This window comes from Macaca mulatta, chromosome 10, assembly GCF_049350105.2.
Source record: "Macaca mulatta isolate MMU2019108-1 chromosome 10, T2T-MMU8v2.0, whole genome shotgun sequence".
In the NCBI taxonomy this organism is placed as follows: domain Eukaryota; kingdom Metazoa; phylum Chordata; class Mammalia; order Primates; family Cercopithecidae; genus Macaca; species Macaca mulatta.
The window spans coordinates 35525390-35552467 of record NC_133415.1 but is presented as its reverse complement, the minus strand read 5'-3'; the positions used below and the strand labels follow the sequence as shown (position 1 = coordinate 35552467).

General features: G+C 49.5%; 1 protein-coding gene and 2 pseudogenes across 2 annotated transcripts in view; 2 read left to right on the top strand and 1 right to left on the bottom strand.

Moving 5' to 3' along the window:
- LOC114670308 (putative inactive beta-glucuronidase protein GUSBP11) overlaps positions 1–26208 on the top strand; it is a 129868-nt gene extending 103660 nt beyond the window's left edge. The window contains exon 18 of the mRNA XM_077951015.1: positions 26078–26208. The gene's annotated coding sequence lies outside the window, so the exon portion shown is untranslated. The remainder of the gene's footprint in view (positions 1–26077) is intronic.
- Positions 1–27078, bottom strand: part of LOC114670397 (phosphatidylinositol 3,4,5-trisphosphate 3-phosphatase TPTE2-like) — a 314879-nt pseudogene that overhangs the window by 198468 nt on the left and 89333 nt on the right.
- The window catches only part of LOC114670306 (immunoglobulin lambda constant 6-like), an 80743-nt pseudogene continuing 60647 nt past the window's right edge, over positions 6983–27078 (top strand). The window contains exons 1-4 of the transcript XR_013399669.1: positions 6983–7200; positions 9088–9265; positions 9931–10086; positions 24574–24689. The product of XR_013399669.1 is annotated as an immunoglobulin lambda constant 6-like (transcript). The remainder of the gene's footprint in view (positions 7201–9087; positions 9266–9930; positions 10087–24573; positions 24690–27078) is intronic.

Genomic DNA, 27078 nt, shown 5'->3' with positions numbered 1-27078 from the left:
TACATACATACATACATACATACATACATACATTTATTTACTTATGATAGGGTCTCGCTCTGTCACCCAGGCTGGAGTGCAGTGATGCAAACACAGCTCACTGAAGCTTTGACCTCTGGGGCTCAAGCAGTCCTGCCACCTCAGCCTCCCAAGTAGCTGGGACCCCCAGTGTGTGCCACCATGCTTTGCTAATTTTTGTAGTTTTTGTAGAGATGGGGTCTTGCTATATTTCCCAGGCTGCTCTTGAACTCCTAGGCTCAAGGAGTCCTCCCGCTTCGGCCTCCCAAAGTGCTGAGATGACAGGCATGGGCCATCATGCCTGGTCCCAAGGCACATTTTTACTTTGCGTGTAGTTCAGCCTTAAGACTGTACCAGCAGATAGAGATGGAAAAGTAAGATGAATGGAATATCAAATTATATTTATAAATAAAGCAGTTACTAAGTAATGACTTTCTTTTCTTTCTTTCTTTTTTTTCTTTTCTTTTCTTTTTTTTTCTTTCTTTCTTTCTTTCAACAGAGTCTCACTGTTGCCCATGCTGGAGTGCAGTGGCACGATCTCTGCTCACTGCAAGCTCCACCTCCCAGGTTCACAGCATTCTCCTGCCTCAGCCTCCTGAGTAGCTGGGACTACAGGCGCCCACTATGATGCCCAGCTCATTTCTTGTATTTTTAGTAGAAATGGGGTTTCACCGTGTTAGCCAGGATGGTCTCGATCTCTTGACCTCGTGATCTGCCTGGCCTAGACTTCCCAAAGTGCTGAGATTACAGGGTTGAGCCACCACGCCTGGCCATGTTGTTTTTTTTTTTTAAACCTCCATTTTCTTCTGGGTTAGATCATTCCCTGGCTGTCTTTACCCTAGCATCAGTGAGTCCTGCAGTCACTACAGCCCCCTGTGAGGTCAGATATTTTCGTCACCATCAAGTGGATCTTTATTTTTTATTTAACATTTACAATTCTGCCAGTTCTGACTCTTAAATTATCTTTGCCTTGAATTCCAGGGTCCATCTCTGATATTCAGTGAAGACGACCAGAACAGTCTGCTAGAGCAGTACCATCTGGGTCTGGATCAAAAATGCAGAAAATACGTGGTTGGAGAACTCATCTGGAATTTTGCCGATTTCATGACTAACCAGTGTAAGTGGCAGTTTGGCTCATGGGATAAGGTACCCGTCCTCATTTTTTCAGGTTGCCTTGCCCTTTCTGGATATTTTGGTTGTAAAAATATTGGAAACAAAGTGAGGAAGCTGGTTTAATCCATGTAGGTCGCGCTGAGGATTTCCTAGGTAAAGGAAGTTCTGCTTAGGAAGTAGGAAATCAGTCAGGTCCCCGCTTCCCAAATACAGTCAAAAAGCAAACTGGAGAGTCTCCTACAGTGAGATGGAAATGGTTAGCTTGCCTGTTTCTTTGTCTATTTCATAGCCAAGGAGGAAGGAAAAACTGGACCTCATTATGGATTTACTTTTGGGATACACTGATTATTCCAGAGGAAGGTACAAAGCCTGAGAAGCTGAAGGTATTTCAGTGTGTTGTATATTACTCACTTGAAAAAGCAGGCTCATCAAACACAGGTGAGTTTCAACACATCTTGAATATGGCAACATTTAAAAGTCTTCAGACCAGGCATGGTGACTCATGCCTGTAATCCCAGCACTTTGGGAGGCCAAGGTGGGAGGATCCCTTGAAGCCAAGAGTTTGAGACCAGCCTGTTAAGCAGAGTAAGACCCCATCTTTACAAAAAATAAGCACATTAGCTGGGTGTGGTGGTGTGTTCCTGTAGTTCTAGCTGCTTGGGAGGCTGAGGCAGGCAGATCGCCTGAGCACAGGAGTTGGGGGTTGCAGTGAGCTGTGATTGCACCACTGCACCTGAACCTGGGTGAGAGAGTGACACCTGTCTTAAAAAAAAAAATGGGTCTTCAAAGACCAGAAGATCTGTGCTGTCACATTGGGTGACTGACGGGCTGCAAATTTTGCAATGAATGTTTCCCATTTCTTCTTAGTTTATGGACTTACCACCCTTGGCAGTTTGGTGGGTTGGAGAAGGATATGGTGATGGCGGGAGTTACAATACATTACTTATAGGGGAAGACAGGCTTTTAAAGGTTAACGCTTAAAAGTGAGAAGGGAAAAGGGATGAGTGAATGAACAAGATGAGGTGAGAGGGAAGAGGGAAAGGGAAAAGGAGAACAAGAAGCTCTTCTCTGCATGGCACCTGGGAAGAATGGTTTCTGGGGACATCCCTGATGGCAGTTTTGTGGAGAGGCACAAAGATTTCTGTGGTAAGAAATGAGCTGTAGGCCCAGCGCAGTGGCTGACAGCTGTAATCCCAGCACTTTGGGAGGCCAAGGAGGGCGGATCACCTGAGGTCAGGAGTTCAAGACCAGCCTGGCCAACATGGAGAAACCTTGTCTCTACTAAAAATATGAAAATTAGCCGGGCGTGGTGGCAAGTGCCTGTAATCCCAGCTACTCAGGAGGCTAAGGCATGAGAATCGCTTGAACCCGGGAGGTGGAGGTTGCAGTGAGGGAAGATTATGCCATTGCACTCCAGCCTGGGCAACAAGAGTGAAACTCCATTTCATGGAAAAAGAAAACAAAACAAAAACCAGGGGGACTGGGCACAGTGGCTCATGCCTGTAATCCCAGCACTATGGGAGGCGGAGGTGGACAGATCACGAGGTCAGGAGTTTGAGACCAGCCTAGTCAACATGGTGAAAGCGCATCTCTACTAAAAGTACAAAAATTGACTGGGCAGGGTGGCAGGCGCTGATAATCGCAGACACTTGGGAGGCTTGAACCCAGGAGGTGGAGGTTGCAGTGAGCCGAGATTGCACCACTGCACTCCAGCCTGGGCAACAGAGCGAGACTCCACATCAAAAAAAATAAAATTAAGTGAAGAAGGAGGAGGAGGAAGAGGAAGAAAAAGAAGAAGAAATAGTTAGGTGTGGTGGCTCAGGCCTATAATCCCAGCAATTTGGGAGGCAGAGGAGGAGCAGGAGGAGGAAAGGAGGAAAAGGAAACAGCCAGGTCAGTCGTGGTGGCTGGTGCCTGTGAGGAGGAAGAAGAGGAGGAGGAGGAGGAGGAGAAGGAGGAGGAGAAAGAAACAAACAGCCAGGCCTTGTGTAGTGGCTCATGCCTGTGAGGAGGTGGAGGAGGAAAAAGAAATGGAGGAAGAAAAAGAAAAGGAGGAGGAAAAAGAAACGGAGGAGGAGCATTAAAAAGAAATGTAGGAGGAGGAGGAGGAAAAATAAATGAAGGAGGGGGAAGAGGAGGATAAAGAAACAGAGGAGGAGGAGGAGTTGGAGGAGCAGGAGGAGTTAGAAGAGGAGGAGGAGGTGGAGGAGGAGGAGGTGGAGGAGAAGGAGGACTTGGAGGAGGGGGAGGAGGAGGAATTGGAGGAGGAGGAGGTGGTGGGATTACAGGTGTGAGCCAACGCGCCTGGCTGGAAAGCACATCTCATCATGAGATCTGGAGGGCACATATCCGAACCACATTAGCCTTCAAGGGAAATTCCGGGCACCTAGCTATTCTTGAGAAGTGAATTAGCAAGTTGATAAGAAGAAGGTAGTAATTGGCTGGGTGCACTGGCTCACACCTGTAATCCCAGCACTTTGGGAGGTCGAGACAGATAGATCAACTGAGGTCAGGAGTTCCAGATCAGTCTGGCTAACATGATGAAACCCCATGTCTACTGAAAATAGAAAAATGAGCTGGATGTGATTACAGATGCCTGTTTTCCCCGCTACTGAGGAGGCTGAGGCAGGAGGATTGCTTGAACCTGGGAGGTGGACGGTGCAGTGGGCTTAGACTGGGCCATCGCTCTCCAACTTGGGAGACAGAGAGAGACTCCGTCTCAAAAAAAAAAAAAAAAAAAAAGAAAGAAAAAAAAAAAAGGATAGAAAAAAGGTAATAATAGCTCAGAACAATAGCCACCCAAGTCGGTTAGAGCCACAAGATATTTGATCCCCTATAGAAAGTAAAGATAACATCTTGACAAATGTCCCTAAGTTGTTTTCAGAAGTGCAGATCTCCACAGGATGAAAAATGCTGACAGCTTTCCCTTCGACCTCAGATAAGGGTGAACCCAAGACTGAACTCTCACTGGCGTTCTTTATTCCAAATTTCTTCCTGAGGGGCCTGGAGGGAATCACACTCACAGGTAAAAACTTAACACACCTTCTGCTGATCTCAAGGTTTTAGATAAAGCTTTGCTTTCTTACCAACCGTAAACTGAAGAAATAGTTGATTGGCCAGGCGAGGTGGCTCATGCCTGTAATCCCAGGAGTTTGGGAGGCTGAGGCGGGCGGATCACCTGAGGTCAGGAGTTAGAGGCCAGCCTGGTTAACATAGTGAAACCCTGTCTTTGTTAAAATTACAAAAATTTGCTGGGTGTGGTGGTGAGCACCTGTTATCCCAGCTACTCAGGAGGCTGAGGCAGGAGAATCACTTGAACTAGGGAGGTGGAGACTCAAAAAAAAAAAAAAAGAGAAAGGAAGGCATCTTCTCTGGCATCCTTTAGTCTTATTTTTTTCTTTTCTTTTCTTTCTTTTGTTTTTTTGTTTGAGATGGGGTCTCGCTCTGTCACCTGGGCTGGAGTGCAGTGGCACAATCTTGGCTCACTGCAACCTCTGTTTCCCGGGCTTCATCAATGCTCCTACCTCAGCCTCTCATGTACCTGGGATGATAGTGTGTGCCACACCACCGGGGTAATTTTTTTTTTTGTTTTTTTTTTTGTATTTCTTGTAGAGACCCTGGTCTCATTATGTTGTCCCGGCTGGTCACAAACTCCTGGGCTCAAGTCATCCTCCTGCCTCCCCCTCCCAAAGTGCTGGGATTACAGGTGTGAGCCACTAAGCCCATCCTGAATTACTGATTTTTACATACTGTATAAACTTTTGCATCCTACTTGTTCTTTCTTTTGTAAAATGTGGCCTAAAGCTGCCTCATAAACAGTGAACTATATCCTAATTTAAGAATGTAAGTATTTCACTAAAGGAATATACAAGTAAAATTTTAAAGAAAGAAAATAAGAAAAAAAATAAACATTTGAGAAAAAGCCTTTAGGCCTTGTCAATTTCTAGAATGTATTTATTTTCACTATGCTGGGGACTCCATTTCCAGTATTAAGGTCCATTCTCAGAAGGTGGATTTGCGAGCATGAGAAAAGGGGTGGGGGAGTAATCGTGCAAACAACTCTGTCCAGTCCAGGTTCCTAGGACCAGAGGGACCCCTCTGTATGGCAGAGGCACCTGACAGCCATACCTGATGTGGACCCTCAGAATGACTTTATGGTCGAAGAAGAAAGTGTGTTCGGAGCCGCAAGCTAAGGAATCAGGAGTGACAAGATCCTGGAAGGATGCCAACCTGTGAAACTCTGAGTCAAGAGGTCAAGCTGGGCACTTGGTTTCTCAGGTCGACCGCTTGGCCCTCTTCCAAGTTGTGCTTTCCTTCTTTCCTTTACTTCCTGTTCTAAAGTTTTTAATAACCATTTTTTTTTTAAATACTATCTCACTCTATAGCCCAGGCTGGAGTACAGTGGCTCAATTCCATCTCACTGCAACCTCCACCTCCCAGGTTCAAGAGATTCTCCTGCCTCAGCCTCCCAAGTAGCTGGGATTACAGGCACTCACCATCACGCCCAGCTAATTCTTGTATTTTTAGTAGAGACATGGTTTTACCATGTTGGCCAGGCTGGTCTCGAACTCCTGATCTCAGGTGATCCACCCGACTCAGCCTCCCAAAGTACTGGGATTACAGGCATGAGCCACCACGCCTGTTCCTGGCCTGCTTTTTAATAAAACTTTACTTCTGCTTTGCAACTTGCCTCTAATGGTTTCTACCTGATGACCCTCAAATTCTTTCTTCTGAGGAGGCAAGAATTGAGGTTGTTTCAGTTGTGTATGGATTCACCACCGGGAACTCGGATACCTTCCACCTGTAACAGGTCGAGGATGCTAGGTGAAAATGTGATGGAAGCTGCATGCTTTTTACAAATGTAGTGGTTCTCATGTCCAGCCACAGCCACTGCACCTGTGTGAAAGTCCCCTTAATAAACCTATGTCTTTTTCACTGTCTCCAGATCTCTTCCTCTACTCTTCCACAGGGTGCCTTTGCTACTGGAGTAAAGTGGGGTTCCGCAGGGCACCCTCTCCCTGCAATTTTTTTTTTTTTTTTTTGAGATAGATTCTTGCTCTGTCACCCAGGTTGGACTGCAGTGGTGTGACCTCGGCTCACTGCAACCTTCGCCTCCTGGGTTCAAGTGATTCTTCAGCCTCAGCCTCCTGAGTAGCTGGGATTACAGGCGCCTGCTATCATGCCTGGCTCCTTTTTTTTTTAGTATTTTCAGTAGAGAGGGGCTTTCGCCATATTGGCCAGTCTGGTCTCGAACTCCAGGCCTCAAGTGATCCGCCCACCTCAGCGTCCCAAAATGCTGGGATTACAGGTGTGACCCACTGCAGTTGGTCTCTCTCCCTGTATCTTCATGTATCTTCAAAGCCAAGGAGTTTCTGTCCCCTTGGTTAGGGTCGGGGTCCCAGATGTCCAGGGTCAAGGCTACGACCGCCCCACAAGGAGGTGCATCCCTGCAAGAGGCTGCATCCAGCAGTCATGGAAGAGGCTCCCGTGGGGCCTGCTCCAATTCCTGCTGGGGAAGGCAAGTGGAGGTGCCCCTTGAAGAAACGGGGATGCCACTAATCTCAGGGGCTCTGTCCTGGCCTGCGGCCCTGGATCGTCCAGCCTCTGCTGGGATGGGGAGCAGACGACGCCCTTCTTGGCTGGAGCTGAGGGTGGGGGTCTCGCTTCCCCAAAGGCCTAGCCCTGGATTCCAGCCACAGGTTCTACTGGGCAGCGCCTGGCGCCGCCCCGCCCCTCCAGGCCTGGCACTCGCCCTCAACAAACATGGCGCCGACGGCCTCACGCGCCTCACGCCGCAGGCGCCTCAGGCAACGGGCCCGCAGGGCTTTCCCCGCGCGGCTCTCATCCCCTCAGACTGGCTGACAAGACAGGGAGCGGGAAGTATGGTCTGACTGGTGGCGGTGTCCTGGGCGGCTCTCCGGCCGCTGTTGTGTGGCTGCGCGCAGGCGCTGCTGGGCGGGATGCTGTACACCTGGGAGAGCGCGTAGGGGCAGCGCAAGGAGCTCCACGCCTCTGAAGCTGCCAAGCCGACTTCTCCGGCAACCGAGGCCTGGGCTTCCAGGAGCAGAGGTACCGGCGACCGTTGCGAGAGGCGCCCGGAAGCCCGGCGTTGGGAATGGTGTAAGCCCCGGCGCCCGGCACGCTCCTTCACCTGAGTGCCCGGGAGCTGGGAGCCCTGAGGAGGTTAAAGGTCAACGGGCTTGGGGGCGCGGTGTTGGAGGACGGGGGAACCGGGGGGACTAGGGAGACTCAGGAGGACCAGGGCGGGGAAGGCGGAAGGAGGAGGAAGCGCTCCTGTCTAGCCGCGTCCGGTGGCCAAGGCTGAGCCCTGGGCAGTGTCCTTTCTAATATTTATTTTTAGTTTTTGAAATGTTTTTGAGACTGGGTTTGGTCCTGCCGCCCAGGTTGGAGCGGAATGGCGCAATCCTAACTTCTGAGCTCAAGCGATTCTCCCGCCCCAGCCTTGCAGGTTAGCTGGGACCGCCATGCCTAATTAAAAAAAAAAAGAAAGAAAAGAAACTTGGTCGGGCTTGGTGGCTCACGCCTGTAATCCCAGCACCTTGGGAGGCCGAGGCGGCCGGATCACGTGAGGCCAGGAGTTCAAGACCAGCGCGGCCAACGTGGTGAAACCCCATCTCTACTAAAAATACAAAGTTAGCGGGGCGTGGTGATGAGCACCTGTAATCCCAGCTACTTGGGATGCAGAGGCAGGAGAATTGCTTGAACCAGGAAGGCGGAGGTTGCAGTGAGCCGAGATCAAGCCACTGCACTCCAGCCTGTGCGACAGACTGAGACTCCGTCTCAAAACAAAAACCAACTTTTTGGTTTCGTTTTGTTTTTTAAGATACAGGGTCTCAGTACGTTCTCCAGGCTGATCTCGAACTCCTGACCTCAAGTCCTCCTCCCACGTTGACTTCCCAAAGCGCTCATTACAGGCATGAGCCACCAGACACTCCTCATGCCTGAGGGGCAAGCCGTGCACAGAGCTGGGCCCGGGGATCGGAGGAGGGGACAGTTTAGACATTCTGAGATCGGCTCTGCCGAGGTGGGAAGGTAGCTTGGTTTTCAGGGTTCAGATAGAGGACAGACAGTGACATCAGACCAAGGACGCCACCCCTGTTGCCCTCCTGACTTGGATGTGGTCAGCAGAGAAGTGGGATCCGGTGAGGTCTGGGCCGCGTTTGCCTGGTCTACATCCTCTTTTTCTTTTTCTTTTTTTTTTTCTGTGAGAGAGTCTCGCTGTGTCACCCAGGCTGCAGTGCAATGGCACAATCTTGGCTCACTGCAGGCTCTGCCTCCTGGGTTCAAGCGATTCTCCTGCCTCAGCCTCCCGAGTAGCTGGGACTACAGGCGCCCGCCACCCCTCCCAGTTAATTTTTGTATTTTTAGTAGAAATGGGGTTTCACCATATTGGCCAGGCTGGTCTCGAACTCCTGACCTTGTGATCCGCCTGCCTCTGCCTCCCAAAGTGCTGGGATTACAGGTGTGAACCACTGTGCCCAACCTACATCCTCTGTTTCTGACTTTGTGGTATTCAGTACAAGAGAAAGAGAGGAGAGGGCTGGCTGCCAGCGTGGGCCTCACTCACAGTGTCCTAAGCAAAGCTCCCCCATTCCCCTAACCAGCCTTCCTCCCTGTGACAGGCAGTGGGTCATTTGCATCTTAGTCACAGGTCTGAACTTTCTTGCCTTTGGCTGGGATGTGCCCCTGGGTTCACCCCTGTCTCGGGAGATACTGGGTGCTATCCGCTCCAACGAGGATCTCCTGGCCCCACTGGTCCAGGTGTACAACCTGCCCTGGCAGTGGACCTGTCATCAGCAAGTTATCTGTCTTTTCCACCAGGAGTCCCCGCCATGTGTCAGGGCTTGTGCTAGGCCTGGGACCACAGCTGTGCAGCACACTGGTCCCGGATCCCTTTGGGGGCCTAGGAGCTGAGCCCAGCCCTTCCCTTTGCAGTCTGGCCCCACCTTGGACATACCGGTTCTCTCCATCTTCAATGACATCAGCCAGGACTGGGCATTTTGTCAGCTGGGTGTGATATGAACGGGAGGTGACCCTGCTGAAGCAATGGATCCAGGACCTGCACACAAGAGTGGTGCTGAGGACTGGCAGTGCCCACTTCTATGCCATTGTGGTCAGTGTGGCCAGGAGCAGGCAGGGCGGGTGGGTGGGCACAGCTCCTGATCAGCATGGGACCCTCAGATTCCACCCACAGCCTGTTTCCTGGGTTGGGACGGTGGGAGGCCTTACCCTGCCCTGGGGACTGTGCCCTGTGTAGGGGGATAGGTGGCCTGATCTACCCCCACTGGGATGTCGTTCTTCCCATCTGGCTGGCAGGCCCCTGAGCCCCATGCTGCGGGTTATGTGAGGGAGTGCCCGATAGCAGAGCCCCTCCTCATGCCCCGACCTGCCACCCCCTTCCCATATCTCCTATGTCTGCAGTGGGTGAATGGTGTCCACATGCTAGAGCATGAAAGGGGCTACCTCCCCTTCGAGGCTGACAGCAGCAGCCTGTTCCAGGTGGGGCCCCTGCCCACCCGCCTCTATGTCACTCTTGCCATCAACAGCCCACTCACTCCCCCACCGTGCCACCAGGGACCATCCGTATGTGACCGACACGTCCAAGTGTGTACCATCGTGCCTCCACTGCACGCACCCACCTTCCCGCCCCACCCTGTGGTCTTCCTGCCAGGGACAGGGTGGCCTTTGCAGAGAGGAGGCCCTGATCTGGGGGGCACGTGAACTGAGGGCAAAAGACCCATGGCGAGGGCCCAGCGAACCACAGTCCTCCCGTCCTAGGTATCCCAAGGGTTACTTTGTCCAGAACACAGACTTTGATTTCTTCAAGTATGCGAGACTGCAGCCGTCTGTGCTTCTGTACACGACACCAACTACCTGCATCGATGACATCAACATCACCACCGGCGTGGAGCGAGACAGTGGTGACGGCTTCTGGTAGGATCCTCCCTCAGCGGGGCCCAGGGTGGCTCTGTTTGTTCCCTGTTTGGAAAACTCTCCCTGGAAAAAGGTTCTCCCAGCATCTCTAAACCTTCACAGGTTCCCATACATCTACGAAGCTAAAATCCAGGCTGTCTGAGCGCGCACGGGCTCCCGAGATCACTCATGTGGTTGATCTCACTTGGAGAAGAGGGGTCTGGCCTAACGTCACATAGCTCAGGGTGGCAGTCCTGTCCCTTCCCCACGGTGCTGCTCTCACTCTCGCTCCCCTTGTTACACATCATGCTCAAGGAACAGGCAGCTTTGGAGAGCTGGGTGCGGAGGCTCACGCCTGTCATGCCAGCTGTTTGTAAGGAGGACTTGGTAGGAGGATCACTTCAGGCCAAGAGTTCAAGAGCAGCCTGGGCAACATAGCGAGACAATCACCCCAAAAAATTAAAAAATTCGCCAGGCATGGTGATGTGTGCCGGTAGTCCCAGCTACTGAGGCAGGAGAATCAGTTGAGCATGGGAGGTCAAGGGTGCAGTGAGCCGTGACCGCGTCACTGCACTCTGGTCTGGGCAACAGAGGGAGACCCTGTCTTCTTTATTTGTATTTGTTTTTAAACTGGAGTCTCACTCTGTAGGAGCCCAGACTGGAGGACACTGGTGCACTCTTGGGTTCACTGCAACCTCCGCCTCCCAAGTTCAAGTGATTCTCCTCCCTCAGCCTCCCGAGTAGCAGCGATTACAGGCAACTTCCACCGTGTCCAGCTAATTTTTGTGTTTTTTTTTTTTTTTTTTTATTAGAGCCAGGGTTTCACCATGTAGGCCTGGTTGGTCTTGAACTCTTGACCTCAGATGACTCACCTGCCTCGGCCTCCCAAAGTGCAAGGATTACAGGTGTGAGCTACCGTGCCTGACTGGGATACCCTGTTTTTAAGGGAAAAAAATTTTATTTATTTATTTATTTTTAATATATCTTTTTCCTTTTGTGAGATGAGGCCTTAGACTGTCACCCAGGCTGGATGGCAGTGGTGCAATGATTGACAGCTCTTTTGGGTCCGCAGTTTTAAGTTTCAAAGAATTTAGGCTGGGTGTGGTGGCTAATGCCTGTCATCCCAGCTCTTTGGGAGGCCACGGTGGGCGAATTGCTTGAGCTCAAAGGTTTGAGACCAGCCTGGGCAACATAGTGAGACCCTGTTTCAAAAAGAAGAAATAATTAAAATAAATAAAGAACTTAAATAAGAATCACACAGCAAAGGTGATGCAGCATAGAGCAATTTATTGTAAAGGGAAAAGTATTTTGCAAGTGAAGTGCAGAACAGCCTGGGCACAGTTGCTCACACCTGTAATCCCGGCACTTTGGGAGGCTGAGGTGGGTGGATGACCTGAGGCCAGGAGTTCTAGACCAGCCTGGCCAATGTGGTGAAGCCCCATCTCAAACTCTGTCTCCAAAAAAAAAAAAGACAGTGAGTGGTGGCACACACCTGTAATCACAGCTACTTGGGAGACTGGGGCTGGAGAATCTTTTGAACCCAGAAGGCGGAGGTTACAGTGAGCCAAGATCACCCCACTGCACTGCTGGGCATGGTGGCACGTGCCTGTAATCCCAGCAAGTGGGGAGGCTGAGGCAGGAGAATAGCTTGAACTCAGTGGTCAGAGGTTGCAGTGAGCCGAGATGGAGTCACTGCACTCCAGCAATCCTGAGGAGACTTAAGAACTAGACATAGTATGGTCTCCTGGATGAGATCTTGGGACAGGAAAAGAACATTAGGGGAAATAGTAAAGAAATCTGAATCAAGGTGAACCTTAGTTAGTAATAATGTGTCAGTATTGGTTTATTGGGACGGGAGATGGTGGCTCACATCCTAGCACTTTGGGAGGCTAAGATGGGAAGATCTTGAGGTCAGGAGTGTGAGACTAGCCTGGGCAACATAGCGAGACTACATCTCTCTAAATTTTTTTTTTCTTTTAGTCAGCATGGTGGTATGCACTTACAGTCCCAGCTGCTAGGGAGGCTGAGGAGGGAGAATTGCTTGAGCCCAGGAGTTTGATGCTGCAGTGAGATGTGACTGTGCCACTGTGCTCCAGCCTGGTCCAATTTTTCATTAAAAAAAATTTTTTTTTTGAGTTGGGGTTTCACTCTTGTTGCCCAGGCTGGAGTGCAATGGCGAGATCTCGGCTCATTGCAACCTCCGCCTCCTGGTTTCAAGTGATTCTTCTGCATCAGCATCCCAAGTAGCTGGGATTACAAGCATGCCCCACCACGTCTGACTTATTTTGTATTTTTAGTAGAGACCGGGTTTCTCCATGTTGGTCAGGCTTATCTTGAACTCCCGACCTCAGGTGATCCGCCTGCCTCGGCCTCTCAAGGTGTTGTGATTATAGGCATGAGCCACCGTGCCCGGCCTTAAATTTTATTATTATTATTTTTTTAACTAAAACAAGGTCTCACTGTGTATCCCAGGCTAGTCTTGAACTCCAAGACTCAAGTAATCCTCCCACTTTGGCTTCCCAAAGTGCTGGGATCATAGGTGTGAGGTACCATGCCCAGCTAGGTTTTTTAACTGTAGCAATTTACCATACTAATTTAAGATGTTCAAAAGAAGGAAGCCAGGTACAAGGGTATGTGTGAACTTTGTGCTGTCTTGGCAATATGTCTGTAATTCTAAAACTGTTTTAAAATTAAAAGTTTACTCAACTTCCCAATGTGCTGCTAAAGAAAAAAAAATTTAAAAATTAGAAGTGTTTTATTTTGAAAATATTTCTTATTTTTTTTTTGAGACAGAGTCTCACTCTGTCACCCAGGCTGGAGTGCAGCAGTACAGTGTTGGCTCACTGCAAGCTCTGCCTCCCAGGTTCAAGCAATTCTTCCACCTCAGCCTCCCAAGTAGCTGGGATTACAGGCGTGCGCCACCACACCTGGCTGATTTTTGTGTTTTTAGTAGAGACGGGGTTTCACCATGTTGGCCAGGCTGATCTTGAACTCCTGGCTTCAAACAGTTCACCCGCCTTGGCCTCCCAAAGTGCTGGGGCTATGGTCGTGAGCCACTGTGGCCAGACTATTTTTTAAATACTTTTTAGAACCAAAGTCTTGTTATGCCTCTCAGGCTAGATTCTAACTCCTGTGCTCAAGCAGTTCTCCTGCCTCAACCTCCTGAGCAGCTGAGCTACAGCTTGTGCCACCACAGCCAGCCAAAAAGTTTATGTTTCTTTTTTAAAAAAAGAGAGGGCTTAGGACTCTCTGGAGCACAGACTTCAAATAGCAGTTGAGTCCACAATTGTGCTCCCTTCCCTCTGGATCTTTCTTCCTGAGTGCCTGTGAAAAGCAAGCTTTTCACAGGAGCTGCCTGTGCAGCTCCAGCCCGCCGGTGATTGTCGTTTCCTGACAGCCAGTCCTGTGGGCTCTGGGCTTGCTTAGCCAACCCCACAAATGCAGAAGCCAAGCTTTTACCAGTATATCTGTCTATCTAGATGTATGTCTGTATATAGCTTTTTTGTTTGTTTGTTTGTTTGTTACAGTCGGAGTCTAGCTTTGTCACTCAGGCTGGAGTGTAATGGCACGATCTCGGTTCACTGCAATCTCTGCCTCCCAGGTTCAAGCGATTCTCCTGCCTCAGCCTCCTGATTTGCTGGAACTACAGGCATGCACCACCACACCTGGCTAATTTTTGTATTTTTATTAGAGACAGAGTTTCATCATGTTGGCCAGGCTGGTCTCAAACTCCTGACCTCAGGTGATCTGCCTGCCTCGGCCTCCCAAAGTGCTGGGATTACAGGCGTGAGCCACTGTGCCCGGCTAGAAGCCATCCATATCTTTATCTATGCAGATGTGTGTCACTGTGTGTTTATGTATATCTGAATCTGTGTATCTCTCCTACTGGTTCTGCTTCTCTGGTTTGAACCCTAACACAACTATTTTTTTTTTTTTGAGTTGGAGTCTTGCTCTGTCACCCCGGCTGGAGTGCAGTTGTGTGGTCTCTGTTCATTGCAACCTCCGCCTCCTGGGCACAACTAGTATTTTATAATCTGTTAGGAATTCAAATGTTTTTCAAAAGATTAAGCTACATATTTAAATACATTTCAAATATAATCTTTTAAAATGATATTATGAAGCATTAAGTAAAATTCTACATTATTAGGCCAGGGACGGTGGTTTATGCCTATAACCCCAGCACTTTGGGAAGCCAAGGTGGGCAGATTGCTTGAGCTCAGGAATTTGACACCCCCCTGGGCAACATAGCAAGACCCTGTCTCCACAAAATTAGAAAAATGAGCTGGGCATGGTGGTGCGTGCCTGTGGTCCCAGCTGTTTGGGAGGCTGAGGTGGGAGGATCACTTGAGCCCAGGAATTTGAGGCAGCAGGGAAGCATGATTGAGCCATTGCACTCTAGCCTGGGTAACAGAGTAAGACCCCTTCCCACCCCCCAAAGAAGTTTACATCATTATATAATTGTACTCTAAATTATTAGCAAAATGAAAGAAAATTAAGTATTATTTAAAAATACGCAAGGTGCAGTGGCTCGTACCTATAATGCCAGCACTCTGGGAGGGCAAAGCAGGTGGATCACTTGAGGTCAGGAGTTCGATACCAGCCTGGCCAACATGGTGGAACCCCATTTCTACTAAAATTGCAAAAGTTTGCCTGGTGTGGTGGTGCGTGCCTGTAATCCCAGCTACTCAGAAGGCTGAGGCAGGAGAATCGCTTGAACCCGGGAGGCGAACGTTGCAGTGAGCTGAGATGGTGCCACTGCGCTCCAGCCAGGGTGAAGGAGCGAGACTCTGTCTCAAAAGTAAATTAATAAATAAATAGCTAAACACTTGGTTCAAATGGACATAAAGATGGAAATAACAGACACTGGGAGCTCCACAGGTGGGAAGGGAAGGAGCGGAAAGGGTTGAAAAACTGCTCATTGGGTACTATGGTCAGTGATTGGGTGATGGGTTCACTAGAAGCCCAAACCTTAGCATTTTGCAGTGTACTCATGGAACACACCTGCACATGTGCCCCGTGAATCTGAAGTTTAATACAATAAAAATAGTAAACTTAGTGCAAAAGACAATTGTAGACGTTTAATCATAAAACACTTAAGATAAAATAGCACTGATTTTTTGTTTTGTTTTGTTTTGTTTTGTTTTTTTCAGGCCGTCTCATTCTGTCACCCAGGCTGGAGTGCAGTGGTGAGATCTCAGTTCACTGCAACCTCCGTCTCCTGAACGGAAGCAATTCTCGTGCCTCAGCCTCCCTAGTAACTGGGATTACAGGCGCACACCTTCCGCCTCCTGGGTTCAAGTGATTCTCTTGCCTCAGCCTCCTGAGTAGCTGGAATTAGATGCACCCGCCACCGTGCCCAGCCAGTTTTTGTTTGTTTAGTGGAGATGCAGTTTCATGATGTTGGCCAGGCTGGTCTTGAACTCCTGACTTCAGGTGATCCACCAGCCTCGGCCTTCCAAAGTGCTGGGATTACAAGCATTGGTCACCGTGCCTGGCCAAATATTTTTCTTAAAGTCCTTCATCTTTAAATAATCTCATTTCATTTTGATGACTTTGAGATTATCTGACAGAATTCTTGGGGAAAAGGTTAGGACTGTAATCTTTTTATTGACAGCAAGCAGTGTGTTTTGCTCCAAAAAAATCGTTCTGCTTTCTTTTGATCTTTGGGTTTCATCATGTATGAATGGGGAATTTTTTTTTTTTTGAGACAGGGTCTCACTCTGTTGCCCAGGCTGGAGTGCAGTGGCGTGATCGTGGCTCACTGCAACCTCCACCTCCTGGGTTGAAGTGATCCTCGTGGCTCAGCCTCCTGAATAACTGGGATTACAGGTGCACACCAACACGCCCAGCGAATGTTTGTATTTTTAGTAGAGATGGGGTTTCAGCGTGTTTGCTGGGCTAGTCTCGAACTCCTGACCTCAAGTGATCCGCCTGTCTTGGCCTCCCAAAGTGCTGGGATTATAGGAGTGAGCCATTGTGCCTGACCTAGATGGAGATTTTAATCGATTCCTCAAATCAGTTTCAATTCTGTCATGTTCATTGTCTGCTTCTTCAACAAGTCTTTGAACCAGAGTTAAGAATAATGTTATTGTATCAGTAGCCGGGCACAGTGGCTCATGTATGTAATCCCATCACTCTGCGAGGCCAAGGTGGGTGGATCACCTGTCAGGAGTTTGAAACCAGCCTGGGCAACATGGCGAAAACCCGTCTCTACTAAAAATACAAAAATTAGCCAGGCACGGTGGCAGGTGCCTGTCATCCCAGCCACTTGGAAGCTGAGGCAGTGGGTACCTGTTTGAGAGGTTGAGGCAGGAGAATGGCATGAGCCCAGGAGGCAGAGCTTGCAGTGAGCTGAGACCACGCCACTGTACTCCAGCCTGGGCAACAGAACGAGGAGTTTCTGTCTCAAAACAAAAACAAACAAAAAAAACCCCACAAAATAAAGAAGTGGATTATTTCATAGACCAGAGCTTTCAGAACAAGCCAGTATTTTGGCTATTCTTGGACCTTTGCTTTTTTTTTTTTTTTTTTTTTTTTTTTTTTTTTTTTTTAAGAAAGAGTTTCACTCTTGTTGCCCAGGCTGGAGTGCAATGGTGCAATCTCAACTCACTGTAACCTCTGCCTCCTGGGTTCACGTGATTCTCCTGTCTCAGCCTCCCGAGTAGCTGGGATTACAGGCATGTGCCACTATGCTTGGCTAATTTTTTTTTTTGTTTTTATAGTAGAGATGGGGTTTTGCCATGTAGACCAGGCCGGTCTCAAACTCTTGACCTCAGGTGATTCACCCGCCTCTGCTTCCCAAAGTTCTGGGATTACAGGCGTGAGCCACAACACCCAGCCTGCATTTTCATATAAATTTAGAATTAGCCAGGCATGTTGGCAGACATCTGTAATCCTAGCACTTGGAGAGACTGACGTGGGAGGATCACTTGAGCCCTGGAGTTTGAGGCTGCAGTGAGCCATAATTGCACCACTATACTCCAGCTTAGACAACAGAGCAAGACGCTTTCTAAAAAACATTAGAATCAGCTTGTCAATATTTATTAAGAAATATGTTGAGATTCATCCTAATGGTAACTGTTTATTAAAGAAAAAAAAAAAGGCCAGACTCAGTGGCTCACATCTGTAATCCCAGCCCTGTGGGAGGCTGGGGTGGGCGGATCCCAAAGTCAGGAGCTCAAGACCATTCTAGCTAAAACCGTAAAACCCCATCTCTACCAAAAATACAAAACAAACAAACAAAAGCGGGGGGGAAGGTGTGGCGGACGCCTGTATTCCCAGCTACTTGGGAGGATGAGGCAGGAGAATGGTGTGAACACGGGAGGTGGAGCCTGCAGTGAGTCGAGACTGCGCCACTGCACTCCAGCCTGGGTGACAGAGCAAGACTCTGTATCAAAAAAATAAATAATAAATAAAAAGAAGAAAGAAATATGTTTAGATTTTGATAAGAATTACATGTAATCTAGAAATCATTTTGAGGAGAACTGATCTTTATAATATTGAGTATTCCAATCCATGAACATGGTATATTTCTCCAGACTCACACAAATATTAATGAAGGCAAAAGAAAACATCAGGATGGTAGGGTTGTTGATGCAGAGAACACCCATGGGAATGTCATTCTGGCACTACTTGCCTTCTAAGGGCTGCCTCTGCTCCTTCCTTCCTCTTTCTAGGTTGCCTGATTATCATGTGAACTTGTCCTATGCCCAGTGCTGATTGATTCAAGGGAATGCACCTGCCCAGACCAGTCCAATAAATGTCCTTACACAAATTTTTCGAACGGAGACTGAAGGAGAGTTGAACCAGGCTCTCTGATGGCAAAATATAAAATTTAGGAGCTCCCTGTAACCATGCTTCAGATTATGTGAACTAGAGGATTGGGAGAATTGCTGAGATAAAAGGACAAATCTCAAAGAAATGGAGACATGACAAGAGAAGAGAGTGGTGTTTGAGTCTCTGGCTCCACAGAGTTCTTAAGGCCAATGAGTTCTGAGAGATAGTCAGAACGATCTTGTTTATGAATTCCATGAGACAGTCCATAAATCTGTCTTTAGGCTTAAGCTAGTTTGAGTGGGGTTTCTGTCACTTGGAGCAAGAGTCCTAACTACTGAAATTGAGTGGAGTTAAAAGGTATAGCCTCAATAGGTGAGCTAGCTCTGGCTTTAAAAGGCTTCCAGTTTGAATTACACTCCATTCCCTCTGGTGCCCCTAGAAAGAACCCTCTCTAACACAGGCCAGCAATTGGCAGACATGCTTTTGTGTTTTTTCTTTGCAGCAATTTTACTGCCTTGATCTGGGACAGATTATCAAAGGTGGGCACCCTTATCCTCTCTTTCATGCAGGATTTATCACATGTAAGTATTTGTCTTATGTTTGGATGCTACATTTTGGTTAGAATTTAATGATCATGTCTCTCATCAAGATTACCCACATGATCACTCTAAGGCTGTTGTAAGCCTAACTGACAAGTATTCCATATGTCAGGATGTGAAGTGCAACGCAAAATAAGATGCAAGCATCAAATGGGACTGAGAGAGAAATGCTAGAAATCTTCACTTTTACTGCCTTTCTTGATGATAACCTTGCATCTTGTGAGGGAAATAGTGTTATAGTGATAGAAAGATAAGGTTCTGAAATTGGAAGAGATTGGAGGCCAGGTGTGGTGGTTCATGCCTGTAATCTCAGCATTTTGGGAGGCCAAGGTGGGTGGATTGCTTGTACCCAGGAGTTCCAGTTGTGCTGGGCAACACGGTGGGACCCTGTCTCTAAAAAAAATAAATAAATAACTGGGTGTAGTGGCTCACGTCTGTAATCCCAGCTACTCAGGAGGCTGAGATGGGAGGATTGCTTTAGGAGGTCAAGGCTGCAGTGAGCTGTGATCATGCTACTGCACTCCAGCCTGGGTGACAGAGTGAGACCCTGTCTCAGAAAAAAAAAAAAAAGATTGGAGGGAAGAATTTTTGAGGATACTGTGGTGCAGGGAAAGGGCGTGCTGTGTATATGCAGATGGTCCTCAGCTCTTCAAACTTAACTCTGGAACAGGCTACCTTTCATACATTTTATATACTGTATACTGACAGACCCAACACACTTTTCAAAGGCCACATTTGAACTTTTTAAAAAATTTATTATTTTTTTAAGACAGAGTCCTGCTCTGTCACCTGGGACATAGTGCAGTGGCACAATCTTGGCACACTGAAACCTCCACCTCCTAGGTTCAAGCGATTCTCCTGCCTCAGCGTCCCAAGTAGCTGGGACTACAGGTGCATACCACCACGCCCAGCTATTTTTTTGTATTTTTAGTAGAGGCGGGGTTTGACTGTGTTAGCCAGGATGGTCTGGATCTCCTGGCCTGGTGATCCCCCCGCCTCGGCCTCCCACAGTGCTGGGATTACAGGCGTGAGTCTCCGCGCCCAGCTGGACTACTTTGAATAGGTCTTAATAGGTTTTAATTGTTAATTATTTTTAAATTGATTTCAAAATCTTCTACAACATGGATGAAACTTGAAGACATTATACTTAGTGAAATAGGCCAGACACAAAGAGACAAATGTCATTTGAGTCCACTTTTATGAGGTACCTAGAACTGGCAAATTCACATAGACAAAAAGTAGCTTTGAGGTTATCAGGGCAAGGGGGAAGGAAGAATGGGGTACTGTAGTTAATGGGTTTAGAGTTTCTGTTTGGGAAGATGAAAGAGTCCTGGAGATGGATGGTGGTGAAGTTTGCCCAAGTGTGAATGTACTTAGTGCCATGGGGCTGTACATTTAAAAATAGTTAAGTGGAAATATTAATGCTATGTATGGTTGACTGCAATTATAGAAATGGAGCCAGGTATGGTGACTCACACCTGTAATCTCATCACTTTGGGAAGCTGAGGAGGGTGAATCACCTGAGGTTGGCAGTTCAAAACCAGCCTGGCCAATGTGGAGAAACCCTGTCTCTACTAAAAATACAAAAAATTAGCCGGGCGTGGTGGTGCATGCCTGTAATCCCAGCTACTCGGGAGGCTGGGTCAGGAGAATTGCTTGAATCCAGGAGGTGGAGGTTACAGTGAGCCAAGGTTGTGCCATTGCATTCTGGCCTGGGCAACAAGCATTAAACTGTCTCAAAAAAAAGGAAATGGGGCTCTATGTAGCAGGAGAGAGAGAGGGAGAGACAAAAAATATTATACTTCTTTTTTTTTTTTTTTTTTTGAGATGGAGTCTTGCAAAAGAAAAAGAAAAGGAAATGGGGCCGAACATGGCAGGAGAAAGAGTGAGAGATCAATTTTTTTTTTTTTTTTTTTTAGATTGAGTCTTGCTCTTTTGCTAGGCTGGAGTGCAGTGGCGTGAGCTTGGCTCACTGCAACCTCCACCTCCTGGGTTTAAGCCATTCTTCTGCCTCAGCCTTCCGAGTAGCTGGGACTACTGCTGTGTGCTACCATGCCCAGCTAATTTTTGTATTTTTAGTAGAGATGGGGTTTCACCATGTTGGCCAGGATGGTCTCGATCTCTTGACCTCATGATCCGCCCACCTCAGCCTCCCAAAGTGCTGGGATTACAGGCATGAGCCACAGCTCCTGGCCAATATTACACTTCTTTTTTTTGAGACAGAGTTCCTCTCTTGTTGCCCAGGTTGAAGTGCAATGGCACGATCTCAGCTTACTGCAACCTCCACCTCCCATGTTCAAGCAATTCTGCCTCAGCATCCTGAGTAGCTGGGACTATAGGTGCACACCTACACCAGGCTAAATTTTTTTTTTTTTTTTTGAGACGGAGTTTCACTGTTGTTGCCCAGACTGGAGTGCAATGGCATGATCTTGGCTCACCGCAACCTCTGCCACCTGGGTTCAAGCAGTTCTCCTGCCTCAGCCTCCCAAGTAGCTGGGATTACAGACATGTGCCACCATGCCTGACTAATTTTGTATTTTTAATAGAGACAGGGTTTCTCCATGTTGGTCAGGCTGGTCTTGAACTCCTGACCTTAGGTGATTCCCCCTCCTTGGCCTCCGAAACTGCTGAGTTTACAGGCATGAGCCATAGCACCCAGCCTTTTTTTTTTTTTTTTAATATTTTAGTAGAGATGGGGTTTCGCCATGTTGCCAAGGCTGGTCTCAAACTCCTGAGCTCAGGCAGTCTGCCCACCTTGGCCTCCCAAAGTGTTCGCATTACAGCTGTGAGCCACCGAGCGCAGCCCAATATTGCAATTCTTAAATACACTTCTCTATTCATTATTGTCTTAAATGTTATATTCTCATAATTTTAAAAGAGGAAAGAGTTTTTTGGGCTGGGGCATGGTGGCTCATGCCTGTAATTCCAGGACTTTGGGAGGCCCAGGTGGGTGGATCACTTGAGGTCCGGAGATTGAGACCAGGCTGGCCAACATGGTGAAACCCTGTCTCTGTAAAAAATAGACAAGTTAGCTGGGTGTGGTGGAGCATACCTGCAGTCCCAGCTACTTGAGAGGCTGAGGCATGAGAATTGCTTGAACCCAGGAACTCAGAAGGCGGAGGTTGCAGTGAGCCGAGATCATACCACCGCACTCCAGGCTGGGCAACAGAATGAGACTCAGGAGGAAAAAAAAAAAAATGGTTGGAGATGGTGTCTCATGCCTGTAATGTCAGCACTTTGGGAGGCTGAGGAGGGGAGATCACGAGGTCAGGAGTTCAAGACTAGCCTGACCAACATGGTGAAACCCCATCTCTACTAAAAATACAAAAACTGGCTGGGCTCGGTGACACAAGCCTGTAATCCCAGCACTTTAGGAGGCTGAAGCAAGTGGATCACGAGGTCAGGAGATCGAGACCATCCTGGGTAACATGGTGAAATCCCATCTCTACTAAAAATACAAAAAATTAGCCGGGTGTGGTGGCAGGTGCCTGTAGTCCTAGCTACTCAGGAGGCTGAGGGAGGAGAATGGCGTGAACCCAGGAGGTGGAGGTTGCTGAGATTGTGCCACTGCATTCCAGCCTGGGTGACAAGAGCAAGACTCTGTCTCAAAAAAAAAAAAAAAAAAAAAAAAAAAAAAAAGCCAGGCGTGGTGGCACGTGCCTGTAGTCCCAGCAACTTGGAGGCTGAAGCAGGAGAATCCCTTGAACCCGGGAGGAGGAGGTTACAGTGAGCCAAGATGCCACCACTGCACTCCAGCGTCGGTGACTGAGTGAGACTCCATCCCAAAAACAAAGTTTTTCTTGAAAATAAAAAATAAAGGCCAGGCAGGGTGACTTACACCTGTAATCCCAGCACTTTGGGATGCCAAGGTGGGTGGATCACAAGGTCAGGAGTTTGAAACCATAATGGCCAACATGGTGAAACCCTGTCTCTACTAAAAATACAAAAATTAGCTGGGCGTGGTGGTGTGCGCCTGTAGTCCCAGCTAGTTGGAGGCTGAAGCAGGACTATCAGTTGAACCTGGGAGGCGGAGGTGGCAGTGAGCCGAGGTCGCATCACTGTGCTCCAACGTGGCAACAGAGCAAGACTCTGTCTCAAAAAAAAAAAAAAAAATCTCGCTGGGCATGGTGGCTCATGCCTATAATCGCAGCACTTTGGGAGGCCCAGGATCTTGAGACCAGCCTGGGCAACATGGTGAGACCCCATTTCTCCAAAAAAAAAATTAAGAGAAAAATAGCTGGGCATGGTAGCACATGCCTGTGGTCCCAGCTACTCAAGAGGCTGAGGTGTGAGGATCGCTCGAGCGCAGGAGATCAAGGCTGCAGTGAGCTGTGATGGCGCCACTTCACTCCAGTTTGAGTATCAGAGTGAGACCCTCTCTCAACAAATAAATAAGCAAATAAACAAAGAAAAATCTTATGTTCACATCACAAAACCAATCACCAATTACTAGACCAGCTTCTAAGGTAGAAACACTCCGGTCTGAACCCCTGGCAGGGAGCTTGCACCCAGTAAGCCCCAGCTCAACACCACATCCTTGTACCAAAGAGAGTTTGAGATTAAAATCCAGAAAAGCAAAGTTCACTCTTCTTGTGGTTTTAGAGTCTCAGAAGGTGGTTTTATTGTTTCTTAATCATATTGAGCCTTCTTTCAGCTTTAAAGGGAATGTCACCGGGTACAGTGGCTTATGCCTGTAATCCCAGCACTTTGGGAGGCCAAGGCGGGCGGATCACCGGAGGTCAGGAGTTCGAGACCAGCCTGGCCAATATGGTGAAATCCCATCTCTACTGAAAATACAAAATTAGCCGGCTGTGGTGGTACATGCCTGTAATCCCAGCTACTCTTGAGGCTGAGACAGAATTGCCTAGAACCTGGGAGGCAAGAGTTGTAGTGAGCCAAGATCACGCCAGTCTGGGCGACAGAGCGAGATTCTGTCTCAAAGGAGAAAAAAAAAAGGGAATGTCTAGATGCAGTAGCTAAGTACGCAGAAGCCATTTCAGTGTGGGAGGCGAGGTGACTGAGTCCAGGGACTCCAGGTTTCTGGCTGAGGGGCTGAGACCGCCCATGGTCATTGTGATGAGTTGAAGGTGGAAAATGAGCTGGGCTGGGGGAAGGTGGTCATTTCCTCTGGATGTGATTAGTTTGAGAGTCCTGTTGGGTAGCTCACTGGGCATGGTCAGTAGGCAGTTGAGCTGAGAGGGTTTGGAGCTGGGATTGACTCCAGCCTCACCATGTGGGCAATAGTAGGGGTCACAGAGTGTGAAGATGGCCAAGAAAGAGGACTGAGTGGCAGTCTTGGGGAGTCAGCAGCTGGGCATGGGCCATGGAGAAACAGATGCCAGGGGAAGAGGAAAGGGGAGTCAGACCCCAAGGGGAAAAGAGTCACTGGAAGGAGGGACAGCCCCGTGTCACATCCAGCAGAGACACCAGGTACAGCAGAAGGACTTTGGACATGACCATGAGGAGTGCCTTTTTGGCCATGACCTCGGAGAGATGGGGGTGAGAGCATGGAGGACCACACCATGTCCCCAGCACAGAAAACAGTGCCTGGTAGACAGGATTCATTTATGGATGGACGGACAGGTAAACGGATGGATGAATGGATAGATGATAGATGGATGCAAAGACAGATGAATAGGTGGACAGATGGAATGAATGATCAGAAAAGGCTTCATGAAGAAAGTGAGACTGAGCTGCATCTCCATGGATGGATATGAAAGCAGAGGAATCTCCTCTTGAGTCGGGAATGACCCAGCAACCTGGTCCAGGGAGGAAGTCAGCCTGGCAGCCTGGCTTGACTGGGGACACTTGTGGCGTATTTCAGAGGCCCTTAAAATGGAGCCAAGTGAGGTTGGGCAGGTCTGAGGCAGCTCAGCACTCCTCAGCCACACCGCACAGCTGCCTGAGGGGATGTGTCACTCAGGGAGTTGCTCGGACTCACTGGGCCAGGTTGCCATCGGCACCAACAGCTTCAGAGAGTGGGACACAGGCTGCGGTGACTCCAAGGCTGTGGACGGCACCTGCCTCAGACAGGGAACAGGCACAGAGACACTACTGGGATACTGGGCACCCCCTGCCCTGTGCCTAGGTCACAACCTCCACACTGCAGCCCTGTGCCCCTCACACCCAGCAGGTTCCTGCTCCAGCACAGCTCCTGGACTGGCCCCAGGTGCTGGCCCCGGAGGTTTCAATCCAAGCATAATTCACCAAGGCATGTGCTTGACAGCGGGACCCAGCTCACCGTTTTAGGTACGTGGCTCTGACAACTTTCCCCAGCCTGTCCCACCCTCTCCTGTCTCTGGAAAAGTCTGCTTTCTTTCTCTGGGGCGGCTTCTCTGCCCTCCAAGTCTTAAGCATGGAACCCTTCCTTTCTCCATGGAGTCTGGGGGAAGCGGGCTAGTCTCAGGGTATCCTGCAGGAAGGGCCACCACAGTGGGAACAGCCGCCTTCAGGTTCCAACAGCAGGACACAGCCTTTGCCCGGTGCCTGGGCTGAGATTGGGCAGGGTCAGGGCTCCCTGCCTCTCCCAGGGCAGATGTCTGAGTGAGGGACAGAGGCCAGTTCTGATGAGGGGCCCTGCAGTGGTCTTGGAGACAGTCCCCTGGACCCCCGGGTCTAGGCTGAGGGCTGGGTGCTCATCCAGCCTGGGAGGGCCACACGGGGGCCTGGGGACACAGGAGTCACTCCAAGGGGAGACCAGTGGAAGGCACAGGACTCTGGTTCTAGGCTGCAGCTCTGTGGCTTGTGCTGGGTCATGAGGACATGGGGACACCAAGGGAAAGATGAGACTGGGCGAGGTCCAAGAGCTCAGCTATCCCAGGACAGTAACAAGAAAGGAGGGGGTCTCTTGGGGCAGAGATGTGTCTGTCCCTGGAGCCCTGTCACCTCTGGGGCCCACTGTCTCTCTGTTCACTGGTCAACCTCCAGTCTTCATTTGAGGAATGGCACCTTAGACTCAGGAGGTGACTAGCAGGCAGTAAACGGGGGTGCAGAGAACTCCAGGGCCACCAGGTGAAGTCCAGGGGCATCAGAGACTGCTGGGGTGGCCATGGGGCTGCAGTGACCCAAAGTCTGGGGGAACAGCCCCAAGAACCCAGCCAATGTGAAGGGTCCTGTGGCCGGGCTGGTGGGAAGGGGTCGACGGCAGAGCCCCAGGGTTTGTCCGGGTGGAGCCTGTGCTTCACCAGGAGAGGTGAGTGGGCCAGGCTGGGGCACAGCCTGGTGTCCCAGGGGACGGGAGGCTCCAGGCCATGCCAGGCATAGGCCTCCCCACACCCTGCCAGGACAGTTTTGTGTGCTGTGGGAGAGACTCCTGGTTTCCAAACTCAGACTCCAGAAACCAAGAAGGAGGGAGCACAGCCTGCTCTGGGTACACACGGGGAAACCAAGGCTGCAGAGGAAATGACTGAGCCAGGACACCTGGCAAAGGTGACTTGGGAAGGCCCCTAGGAAGGTGCAGGGTTGTCTGCTCTCCAGAGGGTTCTAGTGGAAAGGAGGGAATTAAGATGGGGGGAGAGACCCTGGGTGGACCAGATGGCCACACCATGAACCCTCCCAGAGACTTTAGACAGAGAGAGGTGCTCCACAGCACCCCACGCTACCTCTGCCATCTCTCACCCCCTCCTTTGTCCACACAGGTCAGCCCAAGGCCACCCCTCAGTCACTCTGTTTCCGCCATCTTCTGAGGAGCTGGAAGCCAACAAGGCCACACTGGTGTGTCTCATGAGTGACTTCTATCCAGGAATCTTGACGATGATCTGGAAGGCAGATGGTACCCCCATCACCCAGGACATGGAGATGACTGCGCCTTCCAAACAGAGCAACAAGTATGTGGCCAGCAGCTATCTGAGCCTGACGCCTGAGCAGTGGAGGTCCCGCAACAGCTTCAGCTGCCAGGTCACGCATGATGGGAGCACCGTGGAGAAGACAGTGGCCCCTGCAGAATGTTCATAGGTTCCCAACCCGTCCCCCACCTATGGGGGCCTGGAGCTGCAGAATCCCAGGGGACGGGTGTCTCTGCATCCCAAGCCATCCAGCCCTTCTCCCTGTACCCAGTAAACCCTCATTAAACATCCTTTGTCAACCAGAAATCCTGCTCCCTCTCTTCATTTCTTATCTCTCATACAATTTGATGCTTCTCCTGGGTTCTCAGTGTGGCGTTGGGGGAATCCTGGCACCAGTGGGAAAGCAGCCTGGAGGAGAGGATCACAGGCTCCCAGGCATGTCCCCTGGGGAAATAGGCCAGGGTAAGGGGAGTCAGCTCACTGAACACCGGTCCATCCATTCTCTCCCCCCTCCTCTTCCTCCTTGCAGCTCACCCTCCAACTCGCTGCCTGCGTTTTGGAGGGAGCTATTTCTGGCTGAGCCTCCAGATACACCCTCTGTCCCTGTCTTGGTCTGGACCTTCGCCTGACCCACGGCCTCTCTTTCCTCAGCCTGGAAATCCTACTCTAGGCCTGGAGTCCCTCTGCTTCTGGCTCTGGCCCTTGGAATGCCCTCCTTTCTCTCTGCCCAACTCCCCAACCCCAAGGGCTGGACTGTCTAGGACACTCCCACACCATCAAATTCATGAGCTCTTAAATTTGGGGCCCACCTTGATTTTTCACCTGACAGCAGGTTCAGAGGTGTGAGAAAAATA